Genomic DNA, 18,929 nt, shown 5'->3' with positions numbered 1-18,929 from the left:
GAGCTCCAAAAGACATTATTTACCATACCTCTGGGGGCTCCCAACGAGGCATTTTTAGAGGCACAATATGGCTACCAATGCAATGAAAGGAGGAGAACCAAATTCTTCCCTGAAGACTCCACTTATGATAATTCATCAGTTTCAACAGAGTTACACTGGGGATGAATTTGGCCTTGAGTCTTTAGCTGCAGTGGAATCCTCACTTAAGACATACTCAAGTAGACATGGGCCTGACTCAAAATTGAAGCTCTGCATACCCCCAAGGTCTGCACCTCAGGTACATCCCTGCTCTAAATTAAACATTTTCTTCAAAGCTATTTGTTTGCTTTTCTATATGCGGCATGTCCAGATGCCATGTATATGTTTGAAGGCAGTTTCTTGCTTTTTTAACTCCATATGTGGAATAAACATTTATTAACATATCGAATTAGATTGGATCTTAACTCAAAGGGAAAAAAAATAGCTGGCTCAGAAGCATCATCTGAAACATATTTTTAATCCAGTGAGCACTTGCACCTTGCAGAATTCAATAGCTGCAGCAGACAGTGGAACCAAATGCAGGCTTTTGCTCCACGAAGTTCCATGATGCTGACATTATCCAGTGACTAGTATGTTAGATTAAGAGCTCTAATGATTCAATGGCTATCCCTGTAGATTTGTCCCTTCCTCCACAAAAAAAATCACTCTCTCGTATAATCTCCATGTTTTGGGCAGAGGTTCAGAAACCTGGCTGACTAGTGCACTTACAAGCCCCTAACCAACCACCAGCACCAGCAGCAATCTGGGAGTAATCTCTAAGTCTCTTTAACTGTTCATGGCAGTGGAGTCACCACATTTACCTTATTCCATTTAATTATATTTATTTCAACGTTAATAAGCTGTGAAGCAATAGGCAACACACTGTGTACGTGCTACATACTAGTATGCAGTTTGGACAGTGAATATATGTATGGGGCAGGAGAGGAAAGATCAAGTCTACCTTTTATCTTCAAGAGCCACATGTTTCATGCTCTTTTTCCATAGCCATGCTCACAGGTTGCAGAGATTTTGCATGGCTCAGAGAGACTCGTGGTCAAACTGAAAAAAAAAGAGTCACACTATACTTCTTAGTAAGTTCTCTTTTTTCTCTTTCAACGAGCTAACATGAAAATCTCTTTTCCTGACTCTTTTAAAGTACTAACAAGTGTTCTGTGGTTTCTAAAATATTCTTTTTTTCTTTCTTTCATAGCTTCAGGGTTAACACTCTGGTAGGTATGGAAAAGCTTTGTTCACTTCATCATGAAACACTTTTGTATACCATCCAGCTGGATTCAGCCAGCAAAGAGGAGCAGGTATGGCATATGCCGAATGTTTCTTTCCTTATTCCTAACATCATGATATTGTATATTTGTATGTGCTTATGGAGGTTTCTTTTACCAATCACCAACATTTTTCTCTGGTCTATCCTGTTCCAACACATTTCTGACCTGTTATAATTTCCTCACCTGGAGTATAGTTTTAGCCAGTGTTCATGCTGGGTATCATGGAAATTTACATGCTGGTCAGAAAATTATTTTCAGATTTACAAAATCATTGTGCTAAGGGATGGTGACACTGCACAACTAAGGATCTTAATGTTCTCAATTACACCCATGGTAGAACTACAAATCAAAGTTTAAACATAAAAGCCAAACCTATATACTGTCGTAGGAGTTCTGAAGATTTATTACAGCTTTTCTCCCCCCGTTCCCCCCTCCGACCCTATCTGTGCAGCACCTTAAGCTGGAAAACTGAAAATGAAATTAAATGATACTCCAGAAGAGTGAAAATGAAATCTACACATGGTATACATATTACATATAATATTTATATATAAGGTTGAAAAAATACCCAAGCACATCTCAAACATATGCTTAGTCAGGCACATATTCTTATTAAGTAGTTATATATGTGGGCTATTTTCAGAAACTAAAAATACAGCTTCTCTTTTAAAGCTGGCCACTTCCTTTTTGACTATCTTCCCATTTTGAACATAAAACAGGTGCATCAGTGATATATGACATGTGCAGAGCAAAATAAGTTCTGCCTTTAATACCAAGCATTTCATGTAGTTTGCCTTATCTCAGCCATCAGCACCAATTCAAAGCTATTGAGTGTCATAGCAGTGCTTCTAAGCCAAGTTAGACAAGAGCTGGCTAGGGCTGCAGCTTTGGGAGGACCTGTAAAAGGAGGTAATATCTGTCTCTGGGAGATGGCAATTATAATATGTTCTTTGGATTTCTCGTTTATAAAAAATTGGGTTTCACTCTGTTCTTTTTAAGAAAGGTGATTGGACTGATTAAGATTCTCAGATGTAAACTGACAGTTTATTTGACATCTTTGGCAACAGTAAGAAAACAGAATCCACCTCATAAGGAAAAGATATATCTATCTATCTATCTATATATATATAGCAAAGTTATAAGCAACTGAAATTAGGGTTTTATAATGGAAAGCATCCGGCAGCCTTAACTAGAGGTGGTGCTACCTGTTCCATCATCATTCCATATTTACCAAATATGTACCTTATGTAGCTAGGTAATATAAGGGGATACAATCCAAAAAGAACATATCTGCCCCCTGGAAATATATATCAAATGTCAATATATCCATGCTTTACATTGTATCAGAAAACACATAAATGTTGGAGATGTAGAAACAAATGATCTTTCAAATCATAGTGTATTGCCAGCATTGAGAGACTTAGCCAGTTTCAAAAAGCAGCAGGAAGGAACTGCCATGGAGTGAACTTTCTGATAAAGATATTAGGCCCCAGGCCTCTGTTATCCTAAAACATAATGGACTTTTGATAAGACATTGGGCTCCAGAGGCACCAACCATGGCAGAATAGTTTCTGATAAAGGTGAAAGTTCAGAACTGACCACATCCTGTCTTATCCAAACTAGGAAGAAATTGTTGATGACAGCAGTCAAGGTCTAAAGGTGAACAACTGGGTTACATCTGAGAGAGAGAGAAAGAGAGACTGATAAAGAGAAATTATGAATAAAAACAGTTGATCAGAGTAAATGTAGCTGAAATTCCCAAATGTGTAGGGATGAACTCCATAACCTGAAAGATTGGGAAATTCTGGGAAAACTAAAACTACATGGAGCTGTTTGGATATTCTATTGGGCTCTTGAAAAATGATGATGTATACCTTGTTTGCTGAATCTTCAAGGATCTTTTATGGAGGAGACGTAAGTAGAGTGTAACACTAAATATAGGATAAATGGCCTTCCTGTAAGTTGAAGAACACCTGGAAAGATGGAGCAGTTGAGGAACCATCTTCACTGGTTACTGAAGAAGCCTTTCTGTTAGCCATACCAACATTCGTGGTCCTTTTCACTTTCTTTCAGTTAATAGAGGGAGAAACCCACTTTTGTTACTAGAAAACCTATAGTGATCATAACCTCTTGAACTAAGCTGAATATTCCACCTAATGCCTGAGATCGTTGCCCAATGTAGACTGTCAACAGAAGTGGAGAATTCATGCAAAGCTGAAGAATTCACATCTAACACTGGTTTTAACTTGAAAGTATCCAGAAACCTTTACGTGTGTATGTATTGTTATCCAGATGATGACCTAGTCATTTAAAAAAACAATTTTAAGGCCATTCAGACTATGTTTTTGGGGGTTGCAATTTATAGTGTGTGTGTGCGTAAAAGAGGAATTTGATTTTTTTGTTCGTATTAATAGGGGGGAAATAATTTGTTTGGTATTGACATATAATTACAATAATATTTGAACTGAATTATTTCAATGTCTAACTTTAGAGTTAATTGTAGGATGGTCAGTGACAGTCCTAAATCTTAATTGGCATATGCTGGATTGACCTTAAAAGGATCTGTATTAAGTACACGTGTTTTGACAAAAAGTTTCTTTCCAGAATAGTAGGACAGAGACTTGCTGTTGTGGGTCCTTTTTGCTATGTAGACATACCCTATGGCACCCTCCTGGATGTATACGTGTCTGGCACCCCTCCTTGGGGATGATGGACTCCTCCATCCAACTGTCCTTGGTTTTGAAACTGGTGCTGAACCTCTGAAGCCTCCCCAGTTGCTTATGCATGCTCCACAAGAGATCTACCTCACTGTGGGTACTCTGGTTTATAGTTTAACTCTTTGGGGACCACATGGCAGGTAAAGTGAGGAACACAAGTTTTGAACAGGAAGTTCTAAAACCATGACAACTTTCACTCTCAAAGTTCTTCAGGCAAAAGAACAAAATCCTATATGCTCTCTCTTCTGAGTCTATGGCCACCCCTTCTGTAGTTAGGCTCCACCTCTCCTCTTCCTCCTGCAATCCTTTTGTTGTTGGTCAATGGTTAGCTGGTGAGATAGAGACTGGAGCAGATCTGTACCTTAAGTAAAGTTTCTGGCCCCTCTGTCATGTGACTTAATGACCAACTTCAGAGTCCCAGTCGGATGGCTCAAGTTCCAGCTCTGGCTGAAGACAAACCGGGAGAACCAGATTCCTTTTGGTTGCCCACTCTCTTTAGCAAACCCATTGTCCTGGCAACCACCACTGATGACCCTTGTGTTAATGGCTTTAGGGAGGTGTCTGGTATTAACATAAGGTGCCTTGGTGTGTTTGTGACATCTGTAGGCAGTTGTAGCCACATGCTCAAAAGGCAAGTCATCTTCTTCAAAATGGTGATTACAATGTCAAGAGAAGGCCACAATTTGATTCAGACTTTTACAAACATACAAAACTCCATCACAGTATGTATAGGATCTAGCTGGTTCATTATAGTATTCTATGCTAGGTGTTTTTCAAAACATTAGTAGAAGAATAGTTTGCTTCTAGAGATTGTTTTTAAGGGATCTAAGCATTCACATTACATACCTGTTAACAGCAATCCCTTTTTTTGTCAGTATAAATATTTGCATTACATTTAGGAAACTGGATGAACTAATAACTGATTTGAGCCCTATGATATTCCCATAATTTTTGTATGAGTTGGACTTTCAAAAAAATTTCTTACCTATCAACTGACTCCCTTTTCAGTGCATCAACAGATTTATTATTCTTCTAAAACAAAAAGAGAAAAAATATTAGAAAGGCAGAGCTAGAAAGAGTTCAGCTGTTTAGAGTTTTCAGAGCAAATTTAATCTTGGCTGGGGAGAGCTAATAAAAGATAGGCTAAGGAAGGTCCGTCTCCTTTGCATTGCATAGCTTTACTACATCCTAGAGCAGCTTAGGTTAGCTAAGAATCATAGTTTGTAGAGGTACAGATTTAAATATGTCTTTCACTTTGTTTCACATAGCATTAGAGTATGGTGGTTCAGGCTTCAATATCGTTATACATTCCCTATCCATTATAATATTAGTTCCTCTTTACAGAGTTTAACTGTTGTATGCATTCTCTCTCAGGACATAACTCTCTTTTTTTCCTCTGTCCACAACTGTCTTCAAATATACTCTTTCATGTCAGCAGTGGAGTTAAAGTGTCCATGTCACTTTAGAACACACGGCCTTGTCCAACTAAGAGGCCCCATTTCCATTAGTGGGTATATAAACCCTGAGCGGTATCAACTTAGCCCTCATTTTGTGTTTATTTTAAGTTTAACCATTTAAATGGTGGAGCCCTTTAGTACTTTAGTACTGTGGCTGCTTTTCTAGCTATTACTTTTTTATATGGCTTTTTCCCTCCTGCTTTGATTTTTACATGTGGAATGTTATTGATCAGGTAATGCCCAGTGGATATGCTGCAGTCTTTATTCAGGATATCAGTGTGGTAAACTGTAAAGCAGATAAACAGCTATATGTGCCTTGTTTCCGTTGCTGGGAAAAAGAAGAATCTATTGAGACATCACCACATCTGGGGAAAACATGTTTTTTAATATTTTGGTTGTTGTTATTAATTTCAAATGCACAGCTATCAAATTTGACATCTACATCTTTAAAAAAATACAAAATGATGCCTTGTTGGCAATAAATGGGTCTAGCAGAGAAGAAGAAAGTGAACCTGCCTTAAGGTTCTTTTGTTATCATGCTCTTATAAGGGCCTCTGAGGATATTAAAACTTGACTCTATTTCTGTTAGCCACTTGAACGATAGAATTCTTGTTAAACTTGCCTCGCTTTGTTGTCTGTTTAATTCTGCTGCCTTACACAAAAGTTTTTCTTTTTAGAAAATCCTCAGGACACAAGATAAAACAAATGCCATGCTCTAGTGACTGGCATATACCAACTAGAGGCATATTCACATGAGAAAACTGCTTGACAAATATTTCATCTATCTGAGATATTTTCCAGCTGAGTTGCCTTCCTATTCTGTTCCCACCACATTCTCTGCATTGCACAGTGGAAAAGCAGAGACATTTAACTTCTGCACTGGACTGAGAACTTCAGACTTTGAAAATCAGGTCATTTTTAAGTGCTTTTTTTTCCCAGCTGGCACTCAGTAATGGAAACAAACTTCATTTCACTTGTTCTCTGTATACATCTGTGTAAAAAGGAGCAAACTCAAGAGAGGTTTGCTGTGTGTCTCAAGACTACAATAACTAAAGACTCCCATGCTCTATCAGTGTGCATTGTTATTGCAGACAAATTATACAGAAAAAATAATAATAGCTTCTTCACAATTAAGTTTGGTTTACAACAAATAAAACCATTTGGAAGCAGCACTGGAAGTAAGAAAGGAAAATATTTAGAAAAAAACTTGGATTCAAAATTAATAGTGAAACTGAAACATTTTTATTGAAGCCACATTGATTCAAACCATTGATGCAATTAGCCAGCTGAAATTTGGAGAAATATATTTGTAAAGGTGGTTGTGTGGTTCCGTTGATAAGTCAAAATAATGTATGATATTGGCAACTTTGTTTTCATAGAAAGCAAACAGAAGAAACTATCTTTTAGGAACACTAAAAAGACTCATTTAAATAATAATATTATTATTAATAATACAAACTTAGCATTTATATAGTACTTCTAATCTTCAAAGCACTTTAGAAATATTAACAAACTAAGGCAGAAATGTTTAAGAAAAATCAGGTTGAGATGGAGGTGATGAAATTGCAGCAAACCCTAGTCTGGAAGTTGAAATTCTAAGCTTCAGGTTGTTGATCCTTCATCAGAACCTTCACTGTGATCCTACTTAATCATGGCTCTGCCGCACTAGAAATTTTAGCATCAGAATCACTCAGACCTATCATTCTAACATTCAAACCACTCAGCAGATTTTGACAAACCACAATGCACAACCCCACTTATACATGAGAAGAGAAACAAGAGAATTTGAATAAGTAGTGATCAATAATGGAAGCAAAAGGCATGAGCTTTGCGCCTCATAGTTAGTGGGATCACAAAGAGTATTGGCAGTTATTTACATTGGGTGCTCTAACCTGATTTGGCTTCACCAAACGAATGGAAAATCGTTGTTATCTCTTATAGAACCATAGAATATGGTGTATATATCTTATGCTGGGGTAGTAAACTCGCCCTGTGGGTGTATGCTGAACATCCTGACAAATGTGTTGATTTTGCTATTTCATTAAAATCAAAAGGACTGCTTTGAAAAAGGGGGATGAACTTACAAGGGTATAATTTTGCACAAGTTGGCATAGAAGGGAGACAAAAACAACAATAAGCTCCAGGATGCTAATTAGGATGGCACAAAGTCATGGGATCATGTTTCTTTTGATACTCTATAAGTGTCCCCTGGAAAGCATGGCATACAAGAGGTTAATTTGTTTGGTTTTATTTTTATTATGCTTGAGAATTCATACAGAAGCATAATTCCATAAGAAATACATTAATGGCTGCTCGTTGAAAAGAGTAATATTTTACTTTTTAGAATTAAGTTAATCAGAATCCTACACAGTCCTTTCCTCTGTTAGGATCTTGGCCAATAAATGACTCAATAGGGTACATACAGTGTTTGAAGCAATATAATAGCATTACCCTTGGAAACTCTGTAGAGCTGGACTGATAACCACAAAAGCAAAGGGACACTTCTTCACAAGGACGTCTTTCATTGGTGCAGACGGTCAACGAGAGGGCAACACAAAAAGTTGAAGGCTAGATATATAGTCCAAATGGCGTAGATATTTGGCGGGACAGGATCATATACAGAAAGCTGACTTCAAAAAAATGTGGCTACAATAACAAAGATCCACTGTTACCAAAGGAATCTGAATGCATTAGATAATAGATTATTAACTGGGCTCATTAGAGCGGGGGAGAACAATAGGAACAGATGGATATTGCTGCCAATTTGGCCTTTTCTCTTTTACAGGTTTGTTTTTGCTCATGGTGGCTCTGGCAGTGTCTCCCAGAGGAAGAGAGTCTCCTCCTCTTTGGCTGGCTAGTTTGGTGAGAGCTTCTCATTCTCTTCCTATCAAATTTAACCTCTTGACATATTTCCAGTATATTCCTACACCTACCTCCATGTATGTAATATTTTTGGAAGTCATCAGATGGTGTTATTACAGTTAGTCTAACAAGTTCTGGTAAACGGACTGTTTAGACCTTGGAGGAATACTGTTTGTTAGTGTGATGCAGTTACTTTTAAAAGGTGAATTAGTATCACCAGTAAAAAATTCTGTCTCCCTGATCTTACTTTTTAGGTGTCAACAGAATATACCATGCAAACAAAACAAATCTATTGCATGAGGCAAAAATATTGCAGTACAGACATACGTGCTTCAGAATAGACATTCCCACAGAATGTCCGCATTCAGCAAATAATGCACATGTAAATATACCTTCAGCATTATCATATAGATGTTATATAATATGGTATTATACACGTAGATCTATATGATAATGCTGAAGGTATATTTACATGTGCATTATTTGCTGTATGAGAACATTCTGTGGGAATGTCTATTCTGAAGCACCTATATCTGTACTGCAATGTTTTTGCCTCAGGCAATAGGTTTGTTTTGTTGTAACAAATACACACACACACACACACACACACACATCATATAGTGGGATACTTTATAACATAGACATGTGTCAAGCATGCCTCCCTAAATATTCCCTGATAGTCACAGATTATTTTCTGTAAATTATTACTCCCAGGAAACGTCAATGCAGACATATACCCATATGATATGTGCATTCCCTGTTATACCTTCTTAGAATCATTGGCAACATATATGCAATTTAAAAGTAAGATTGATGCCATCAGAACAGTAAGAAACAGTTACTCCTTTAAAAATTGTGAAGATTATCTTTGAAATGTCTTTTCAAAAACCCTTCATTTCTATTATTAGCACCCTAGGATCTTGAGGAAAACGGGATAATTTTCTAAATGTATAAAGCAATATAAAAAGGTATTGTTTATAGAAGTTTTACACTAAACTAGATCTTCTATTGTTAAGCAAAGCTTATTTTACATGCTAGAAACTTTACGTGCTTTTATGGCACTTTTACATATTCATTGTCCAATTTTATTAAAGTTGGTAATAATTTAGTTATTATCAGGAATGGATTTCTGAATAATATTTTCTTTCCATTAAGTTTCTTTCCCAGGATTTTTTGACAGTTAAATCCTCACATCATTAATGTTACTTCTCATCATAAGCTGAACTGAATATTCATGTATAGATCAAATCACTGTTATTTTGGCCTGTTACTATTTTTTTCATCTAGATTGTTAACCCATCATATTTTATGGCACTTTTATAGCAGTCGGTACATTTATAGAATGCTCATTAGTCCATTTCATTATTTAGACTAACAAATTTCATGATGAACATTTTAAAATAAACTCTTTTGTACAATCTCATGTTTTAATATGAATTTTTCCCCAATTTCTTTTTTTGTGGTGGTTCCTAATAGCCTGAGAAGACTTCTTTCCTATCCTATTTAAACTCATCTATCTTTTTTATTTTCTAGCCAGAGAATGATTTTTACACTGAAAATGCAGAAATCTCCTTGCAACTGGTGCCAGATCTAAAAGACCCCAAGGGAAGAAACAATGTGATGAAAGCACAGGCTATCTTGGTTCTGTTTCTGGTTTGAATTTCTACGATGTTCATTACGGTAGCAGCAGTGCACCTCACAAATAGTTATGAATTAAGTCTGACAATACCCATATGTGAGGTAAGGAAGTATTATCCTCCATTTTACAGATGGGAAAACTGAGGCACAGAGAAGTTAATTGACTTGCCAAAGGACATGCAAGATTGTTTATGGCCAAGACAAGGCTATAACTGAGGGTATGTCTACACTGCAAGTAAAGATGTGTTTGTAGCATGGAGAGGTGTACCTATGCTAGCACAGGCTAGCCACCTGAGTACAAGCCCACAGTTGTACATATTCTGATTGCTAGCCTGTGCCACATCTACACTACTGTTTTTACCCATATTAGTTAGATTAAAGCTAGCATGGGTATGTCTACTTGTGCTCTAATCACACCTTTACTTGCAGTGTAGATGTAACCACAGACTGCCTGACTTCCAGTGCTGAATCTTAACCACAAAATCCTCCTTTCTCCTTCTACATGCAGCCTTGGTTCTCTCAGAGTTCCCTGTATAACTTTGGGATAGCCCCAGAGGATCTAATCCAGCTCCTTTTGACTTCAGTAGGAATTGTATCATGCCCTTAATTATTTGTATTATAGTAGCACCTAGAGGTCCTGTTGTGCTGGGGGCTACACAGATAGTTATAGGCAGTCCCTGCCCTCAAAAAATGTATGATTTAAATAGATGAGACAGACAAAGGAAGCTGTATTATCCCAGTTATAAGGATGGGTAATTGAGGCAGATTAAATGACCTGTCCAAGGTCACACAGGAAGTCTCTGGCAGAGCTGAGACTCGACCCTAGATGTCCAGTGACTCAAGACCATCCTTATGCTCTTTTTATAAAGAATAAGAAAAAATACAAATAAAACTGAGCTGCTTAATCTCTCTGTGGCTCATTTTTCTCTTCTGTAAAATGAGAATTATAATACTTACCTATCATGCCTTTCAGGGGTGTTACACGGGCAAATTAACTGATGTTTGTAAAGTGTATTCAAATCACTGCCGCAAAGGCCTTGAATAACTGCAGGGTATAATTATAGAGATGTCTATAGCATGAACAAGAAGAGCTGAATTCTGAAGGGATATTACTGTTATAGGAAATGTCCCAGAAAAAGAACTGGATGCTAGATGGTTACTTAGATTGCAAGCTCCTCGGTGTAGGGACCATCTTCTTGTTGTGTGTTTGCACAGTGTCTAGCACTGCTGCAACAATAAAATAATGATAAATAATAAATGGCAACTTTTGAAAAAAAAAACAGAAAAAATTGGTACCTATCATTTTGCACACACCAGGAGGCAGCAAATCAGGTGTGCTCAGATGATCAAGGTCTTTTGAAAATTAGACTTAATGCAATTATGGATATAAAAATGTGTGTACAACTTCACACTCTCAGCCTAGTCCTGCTAGAGAAGTCAATGAGGTTTTGTTGCTGACTTCAGTCAGAGCAGGATTGGGCCCAAAAGCTGCATCTAGAAATACTGTGATTGCCTGTGCAAACTGGTAATTGTGTCCACAGATGGCTAGGTGCTTACATTTGAAGATCATTTCTGAAAATGTTGAAAAATCAAATGACAAATTAGCATGTGCAAATGATTCCAACCACAGAACTGGAGGCATAAATACAGAGGCTGTATGGATGGTTCTTAATCTATAAATGTTTGACTTGAAATAAAAGTTTTATTTAGCTTTAAGAAAAAAAAAACCTTCCAAGTAATTAAACAGACCAGCGAAGATTCTATAAATATAGCAAATATAGCAAATCCTGTAGAAGTGCCATAAAAAAGATGGGTTAACAGTCTATCTGAAAAAAATAGCAGCAAGCCAAATTAACAGTGATTTGATCTACACATGAATATTCAGTTCTGCCTCTGAGGAGAGGTAAGAAACAAACTTAATGGAAAGAAAAATGTTTTTCAGAAACCTATTGCTGATAATTAGTAAATTGTTACCAACTTCAATAAAATATGATGATGATCATGCAAATCCCTAACATGCTACATGACCTGCTGCTGAACAATAGACATTCCAAGCTGCTATAGAATGAGGTATCTATGAACGGGCTTGTCTATCTAACCCATCCATACCCAACCAAAGGTTTCTCATGATCAGGAAGACCTCTGCTTCTTAGGGACAGTGATTCAGGAAAGTGACTTGTCAATCCTAAAAAGACCTAAAATATGCTTACACCTAGTTAAAAACACTGAACATATATATTTCATTGGTATGTCCCACTCAAATGATGATTTTAGTCTCAGCAAAATATTGGCAAAAAAAGCTGACCTCTGAAGCTGTAAGGCTAGCATTTAGAAATTAAAAACAATGGACCTCATCTGGAGGCCCTTATTCAGCCCTCACACCGTTTTCATCCAGTCCTTACTCAGAAAAATGCCGAATAATAACTTCATTGGGAGTTTGCCTGAGTAAGGAGTGAATAAACAACGAAGTAGGGACTTCAGAATTTTGGACATCGAGGAGAGGCTAATGGACCAATTATGCCTGTAAACTCAGGGAGTTAGGCACTCACAGGGATTGAGTACCTCACACTGTTAACCAGGAACTCAGATCTTGTCTATGGTTAACTGGATATGCTCTAGGTTCCACACCTCAGAGTCCCCACCCAGCAGACTCATTCCCCCAAACTGCATCTATCAACGGAGAGAAAACTAAGGATTGGATTAATTATAAAGCAAACTGATTTATTAAACAGTGACTGAAACAGGAAACAGTAAGTTATAGGACCCCCAGCAAAACAGTACACAAAGGGCATACAGGTACAGGTTGGCACAAAAAACTGACATAAAGTCAAGGTCCCAAATCCATGAGGACAAAGTGGAATTTACTACAGGTAAGGTACAGTGGTACTCAGCATACTATACCAGCTTCAGAGGAATGGACCCATGACAAAGGACATCACAGATGGAATACATCAGGACAGCAAGGTGAGGACACAGGAGTTCGGGATACAGGTAAGATAGGAATCAATCAAGAACTGTTAGCTGGAACTATGGGGTTTGGATCTTCTTCTGTGGTCTTCTGTAGATCCCTTGAAGTCTTGGCTAGGACATGTACTGCGCTGCCACAAGGAAGGACAGCCTCTCCTCTCAGGAGCAGCAGTCTTTTATGCTCTTCTGTCACTAGGCAGAACACAGGTCATGTGACCCTTGCTCTTTCCTGCCTTAAAGAGAAAAAGACGTCAATTGTCTCAAGATGAAGGTCACCAACAAGGTGGACAAACAACAACTCCTTACAAACAAAATGGCAAAGTGCCTAAACAAAATGGAACTTGCAGTTTTCCCCCACAACACCTTAGGTTCCTTTGAAAATCCTAGCATGAAGGTGCAGGTGTGATGTTAACAGGGGGATGGAGGTATTGCTTCTGATGCAGATAGAATCATAGAATCATAGATTATTAGAATGACTCCTTGACAATGCAACACATTCATGTATTTCCATGGGGTCATCTCTGCTGGTGGATGCAGAGGGATGGTCCTAGAGTAGTCCTTGCACTGAGGACAACTACCTGTGATTGTATTTGACCTCTGAGCAGGGACAAAAGGGAGGCCATGGATTCAAAAGCCTTGCACAATTGAGTTTTAAATCTATATTTTCTAGATTTCCATATTGAAAAGGTATTTAGTAGGAGACTGGCATATAATACCTTTAAGATCTGCATTTGTACAGTGCCTAGCACAATGAAATTCCGTTCCTGATTGAGGCCTCTAGGCACTACCATTGTCCAAATAAATGAATTCAGATTGCACAGGCAACGTTAATTTTGGCTTTTCCTAACTTTTGAGTGCTTGATTTTGCAACCTTAACATTGTTTAGTGTCTTTTTGTGTGTGTAATATATATTGCCACTCCCCTCAGAAGATAATAAAGTAGGTCTGAGCACGAACTTGAAAAAAACAAATTCAGAGCAGATGTTAAGTAGAGTTACTTTTTCACACAGAAAGTAAGTAATGTCAGGTGAGGTAGCAAGACAAAATCACGAGGGTCACAAAAGAAACAATTATGTAGCCTCCTGGGGGAAGTAAATACAGATACAAAAATAATGCTTTCTTGTAGTCAGAATGGACCTGTATATTTCCTAATAATGTATATATGCTTTAAATCATGTGTAGTTCTTTTTCTGTCACACATATAGTACGGCAAATATACTCTACATATATATATATTCTATGGAAAACTAACTAATTATTATTTCCCCAAACACAAAATGACAGTTTAACAGAAAAATAATGGGAGAGTAACCTGCCTATGGATCTGCAATGTGCTTAATGGCTCAGCATATAACTCATTATTCTTTGACCTCAGACACTGCATGATTTTAGCCTGAAACAGATGACAATGAGTTAAGAACATTAGATACCCCAATGTACCATAGATAATCCAATGTACCATAGTCCTCATTCACTATCAGACTATAAATATTTTATGAGTAACCGAGTCTTTTGGCGGGTCTCTCTTTTGGTAACTGTTATTGTCTTGCCTATCAAAGGTTGGGAAATAGAAAAAATGTCCCAGGTATTTCTGGTGTTTTTAAATTATTTCATGTTTGGCCATGCTCAGTTTAGCATGAAATGATTGAAGTCGTTCCCTGCATTTCAGTCTGCTAGTGTCTTCTGGTTGGCCATTGATGCATTAACTTACTGACCAGATTTCAGAAAGGGTTCTGCTCTCAGTTAGTGACCTAAGTAAAGTGGGTACGTTATAACAAATGCTTAGCACCCAGCAATTCCCACTGAGGACAAGGAGAGGAGCTACTGGGTACTGATCGAGCACTTTTGTAAATCCGGCCACTTCATTTCGGTGCCTCAGTGGGAGATGAGCTCTCTAAAAATCTGACTATACATATGTAACAGCCCAAAGCTCATGATTCCATTTTTATCACTAGCTTCTGAAAGGGATTAATTCTAATGGGCAGTGTCTCTCCATTAAGCAGGCAACATGATTCTAGTAAACAGTGGTGAGGACAAAATCTACCTTTCTGATCTTGTGTTTATTAATACAAATATAGCATATACAGCCCCTTGATACATTTTTATTTGAGCAATTACCATGTCTGTCTAAAGCTTTAATATACAGCCCTCTTGACACTCCCTATGGGGTGGGCAGTGCTGGCAGCCTGGAGCATTGTCTGTTGTGTTATTCATTGTTTGGCTACTGGTCTAAATATCTGTGGTAACAAGAATATGATACCCTTTAGCTTGCCTCACTCCACACTTTGCTCCTCTGTGCATTGCTCCCTACAGCTGTGGAATTTATTCCTGTGGAAGAATCTGCAAGAGGGACCATGGCAACAATGCTCAAATACAACCATACGTTTTATGGTTGTTTGGCTGGACAACACAGGAAATGGCAACTGCAGTTCAAAGGTCAGCTCTGTCATCTTCATAAGCCAGGCCTCTGGATCTGTATATTTTTATTTAATATCCCTGTCATTTTGTGGTGCTGTTCTACCATTTCACTCTCTTCCTCCACTGGTGGTGGAGTAGGCTGGGATACCCTCCATAAATGGCGCCAATAAAAACATGGGAAAGGAAGAATTTCCTTTACTTGCCCATGAAAGGTAATAGTGTTGATATTACTGATAGTGTTGTAGCTGGCAGTAGCATTTTCTGTGGCCACTAAGGTGGAGCAACAGGGTTTTGCCAAAGTGGGCCCCAGTCTTGCTTCACAGATTGATCAGTAGGTGTCACTATGACAGCACTAATGCTGACTCCTCCCTAAGACCAAATATAAAGATTACTTTTCATGGAGAGAAAACCTCAAGGCTAAACCCAGCCTGTCGTCTTCCTTATCACTGCCATAGAGGCAATGAGGGGCTTTCTGAACCTTCTTCTTTAAAAAATAAGAATAGTTTTATATCTGATTTTTTCTAGTCCTTCTATAAGTCATTTTTATGATGTCTGGGACCCAATCCTATATTTGATTTCCTAGCAATTGAGGAATGTAAGCATTTGAAGTAGTATCCCAATCAGTTCAATAAGGATTTTCATCTCATTGATTCTCCTCCCGACCCCTCGTAAGAACTTAGTTCTTTCATACGTCTCTCCCTAGTTTCATTCCTGCATTCATAATTCATGTTTTAACCTCAGCAGAGTCCCAAACCAACAATTTCAAAAATGTGAGTTCCTGGGTCTGGTGTTGGCTTCCAGGCATAGATAACCTTTACAACATTTCCTTGTTTGTCAGCCACCAGTGGAATGCCCGTGTGAGTCCACCCATGGGTTATGGTTTAACTTGCAACGAACACTCAATATTTCAAGCGTGTTTACAATGAAAAGTGTTTTTATATTCTGATGTGTAGGCAGAAACAAACTATTTCCTTGTGGTAACCTCTTGAACCCCACCGCCTGTACTAATAATCAAGCAGAAACGACAGACGCTGCTACTTCTCTGGGTTTGATTTAAATTTACTGAGTACATAAGTAAAATTAGAACATGAGGAAAAATGCTAATTATTTCACAAACAGGATTTCTACAGATTAAAAAGACTTTGTAAATCAGATACTTAGGCAATAAACTAGTCACTAGCATGGTATAGGAACCTTATTTTATCATAGTATTTGTCCATGTTCTGTTGCCTTTTCTGCTCATATTGCCTCAATCAAATGGCGTTAGCTTATGAAACACGAACACTGAAAGCCCAAACCTGTTAAAAATTCTTTCCATTGCCAAACAAAGCAGAAATCTTTCCACTTTGGAATGAACAACTTCTAAGATCAACTAAACCTGTGCTCTGAAGAAAATAAATGTAGAATTCAGATCAATGGTGTGTGTGTGTGTGTGTGTGAGAGAGAGAGAGAGTGAGTGGGTGACTAGAAGTACGAAATAGAAGGAACAGTGCCTTCAATTTCCATATTTGTGCATTATAACTAATAAAAATATAATAGCGTGTATATTTCCAGCAGAAATGGGAAGCTGTGACTGCAGTCTGTAGTATAACCTGAACCACATAAGCCAAGTGGAATATCTTGTAGGTTTTCTATAGATCTGTACTGTGCATATTTTAAAATAACCTTTAACAAAAGCAGCAAATTTCTCCTGTTGTAAAAATCTGTGTGTTTACTTAACAGCAGAACAATGAAATGTATCTTAAAGAACAGAAGTTCAGATCAGAGGAACTCCAGTAAATAAATCTAATTGTTGACCTGTATCATTTTACAGTGTATTTTCATTGATTTTTAAAAAGAGCCAAGTGGTTGGTAACAGTGACTAATCCACATTGCAAAACCAAGAAGACATGTGGTTTGCTGCTTCTGTGATCTCTCTTCCCTACCCTCTGAGCTCTACCATATTTTGGCAAAGATTCAGTTCCTATGTTAGATAGCTAGGTGATTATGTAAAGCGAGAAGAAAAAAAACAGTGACACTTTAACTCCCTGCAGAGCTCCATTACTGAAATGTTCTCTACATCTCTGTTAGGCTTGGAAGGAGAGAGAGCTAAAATATAAAGATTCAGATGGACTGCTAAATGCTCCATGGTGTAACCGGGGAGTAAATATTATCTCAGTGGCTGTCCTATACTGCTCATCATTGTATTATGTTCTGCCCAAGTGGCATTTCCCCTCTGATCATTCACACACGACCAGGACAAAATAAACCCCTGGTGTAGCACCTGGAATGATGTAGTTTCAGATCAAGACTGTGAGACGCATGTTGGCAACCAGCCAGAAAATTCATAGTGGCTTGAGTTAGACTAGGAATAGATTAGGTCCATTATGTTCTTCTCATATATTTATTGTCTTGGCCCAGATATATTTGGAATACTTGATACAGAACAATAAAAGCCATTAGTTAAAAAACCAAAACTTCATGTCACCTTTCCAATCCATTTGGAGTTTCCAAAGCATGGTCCGAAAGCCAAATAGAAGCCATTGGCTGCCCAGCTTCTTCTTTTATATAAAGCAGCGGTCTGCAGACAATACAGTTCCCACAGGTCATTATGAGGGCAGGTGCAGTGATTGTGATGTTGTGGGCAATTTGCTGGTGCATCTCTCTGGGTAAAGTTTGGGTGCTCCTGAGTCAGATTTTTGACAGCACTCAGCATTGGCCTTATTTTTGCAGTCAGGGATGAAACTCCCATTGACTTCCATGAGAGCAAAGTTAGGACAACAGTGAGCAATTCTGAAAATCCCACCCACCCCATGTCCTTAGCTGAGATTAGGCAAATCCTTTCTCTTTCAGGAATGACTGTGGCTGTCTTATATAACACAGCCACAGTCATATATATAGTGTGCTGAGTTGGGACAAATGCTCTGGTGCTGAACACCATTACTGCAATGCCATACTAGAAGAATTACAGTGTTTTTCCCTACCTGATGAATATTTTACCTGCCTTTTAATCATTATGTTTTTTCCTGACTGTTCAGATACAGCTCTTTTCTGTCCAACCTTTTCCTGTTTCAACGGAACATATTTCATCCTCCCACACCCTTGCTGGCAATGTCAGTTATTCTGAAGGGGACACTGTCTTTCAAATTGTGGGAGCTTTCATACTGTGCAGGTATTGAAGAGTCCTCAAACCGTTAAGTTATATATAAGAGAAATTCTGGTAACATTATTAATGCCTGTCACGTTAAAGATAAAAGCATTTCCTCACTCTCCTTGTGATCTGATAGATTTACTGGCATGTAAAATTAGTACCTTTCAGTCTTTGAAATCTTAGTGACCTGATTCTCCCCAAATCAACAGACAGCCCTGTGCAGGTGTGAATGTTTTAATGGGACCTGATTGTGTCTAGGTGAAAGTAACTCCTTGCAACTGCAAAAAGGGATCCCTGAGGTTAAAGGAAACATTTTCAGTGCTATACATAGAAGATTGAACATGCAACTCCTGTTATTGTTAACATGAGTGGTATGGATAATGTGCCACTCTATTGTAACTCTAAAAAATTTAACCTGACATGATGACATAAATTATATT

The 18,929-nt window shown here is 38.0% G+C and overlaps 1 long non-coding RNA gene across 1 annotated transcript; it reads right to left on the bottom strand.

The window, feature by feature from the left end:
* Positions 1-953: 953 nt before the first annotated feature.
* LOC120408687 lies at positions 954-14,336 on the bottom strand. Its single transcript, XR_005600879.1, has 4 exons — positions 14,254-14,336; positions 12,877-13,171; positions 5,004-5,050; positions 954-1,077 (listed from the first exon to the last, which is right to left on the bottom strand). It is a non-coding gene; the product is annotated as an uncharacterized LOC120408687 (long non-coding RNA).
* Positions 14,337-18,929: the final 4,593 nt, after the last annotated feature.

The sequence above is a fragment of the Mauremys reevesii genome, linkage group 6, assembly GCF_016161935.1.
Source record: "Mauremys reevesii isolate NIE-2019 linkage group 6, ASM1616193v1, whole genome shotgun sequence".
In the NCBI taxonomy this organism is placed as follows: Eukaryota; Metazoa; Chordata; order Testudines; family Geoemydidae; genus Mauremys; species Mauremys reevesii.
Note: the sequence above shows the minus strand (reverse complement) of the source record. Positions and strands in the feature narration are given on the sequence as shown.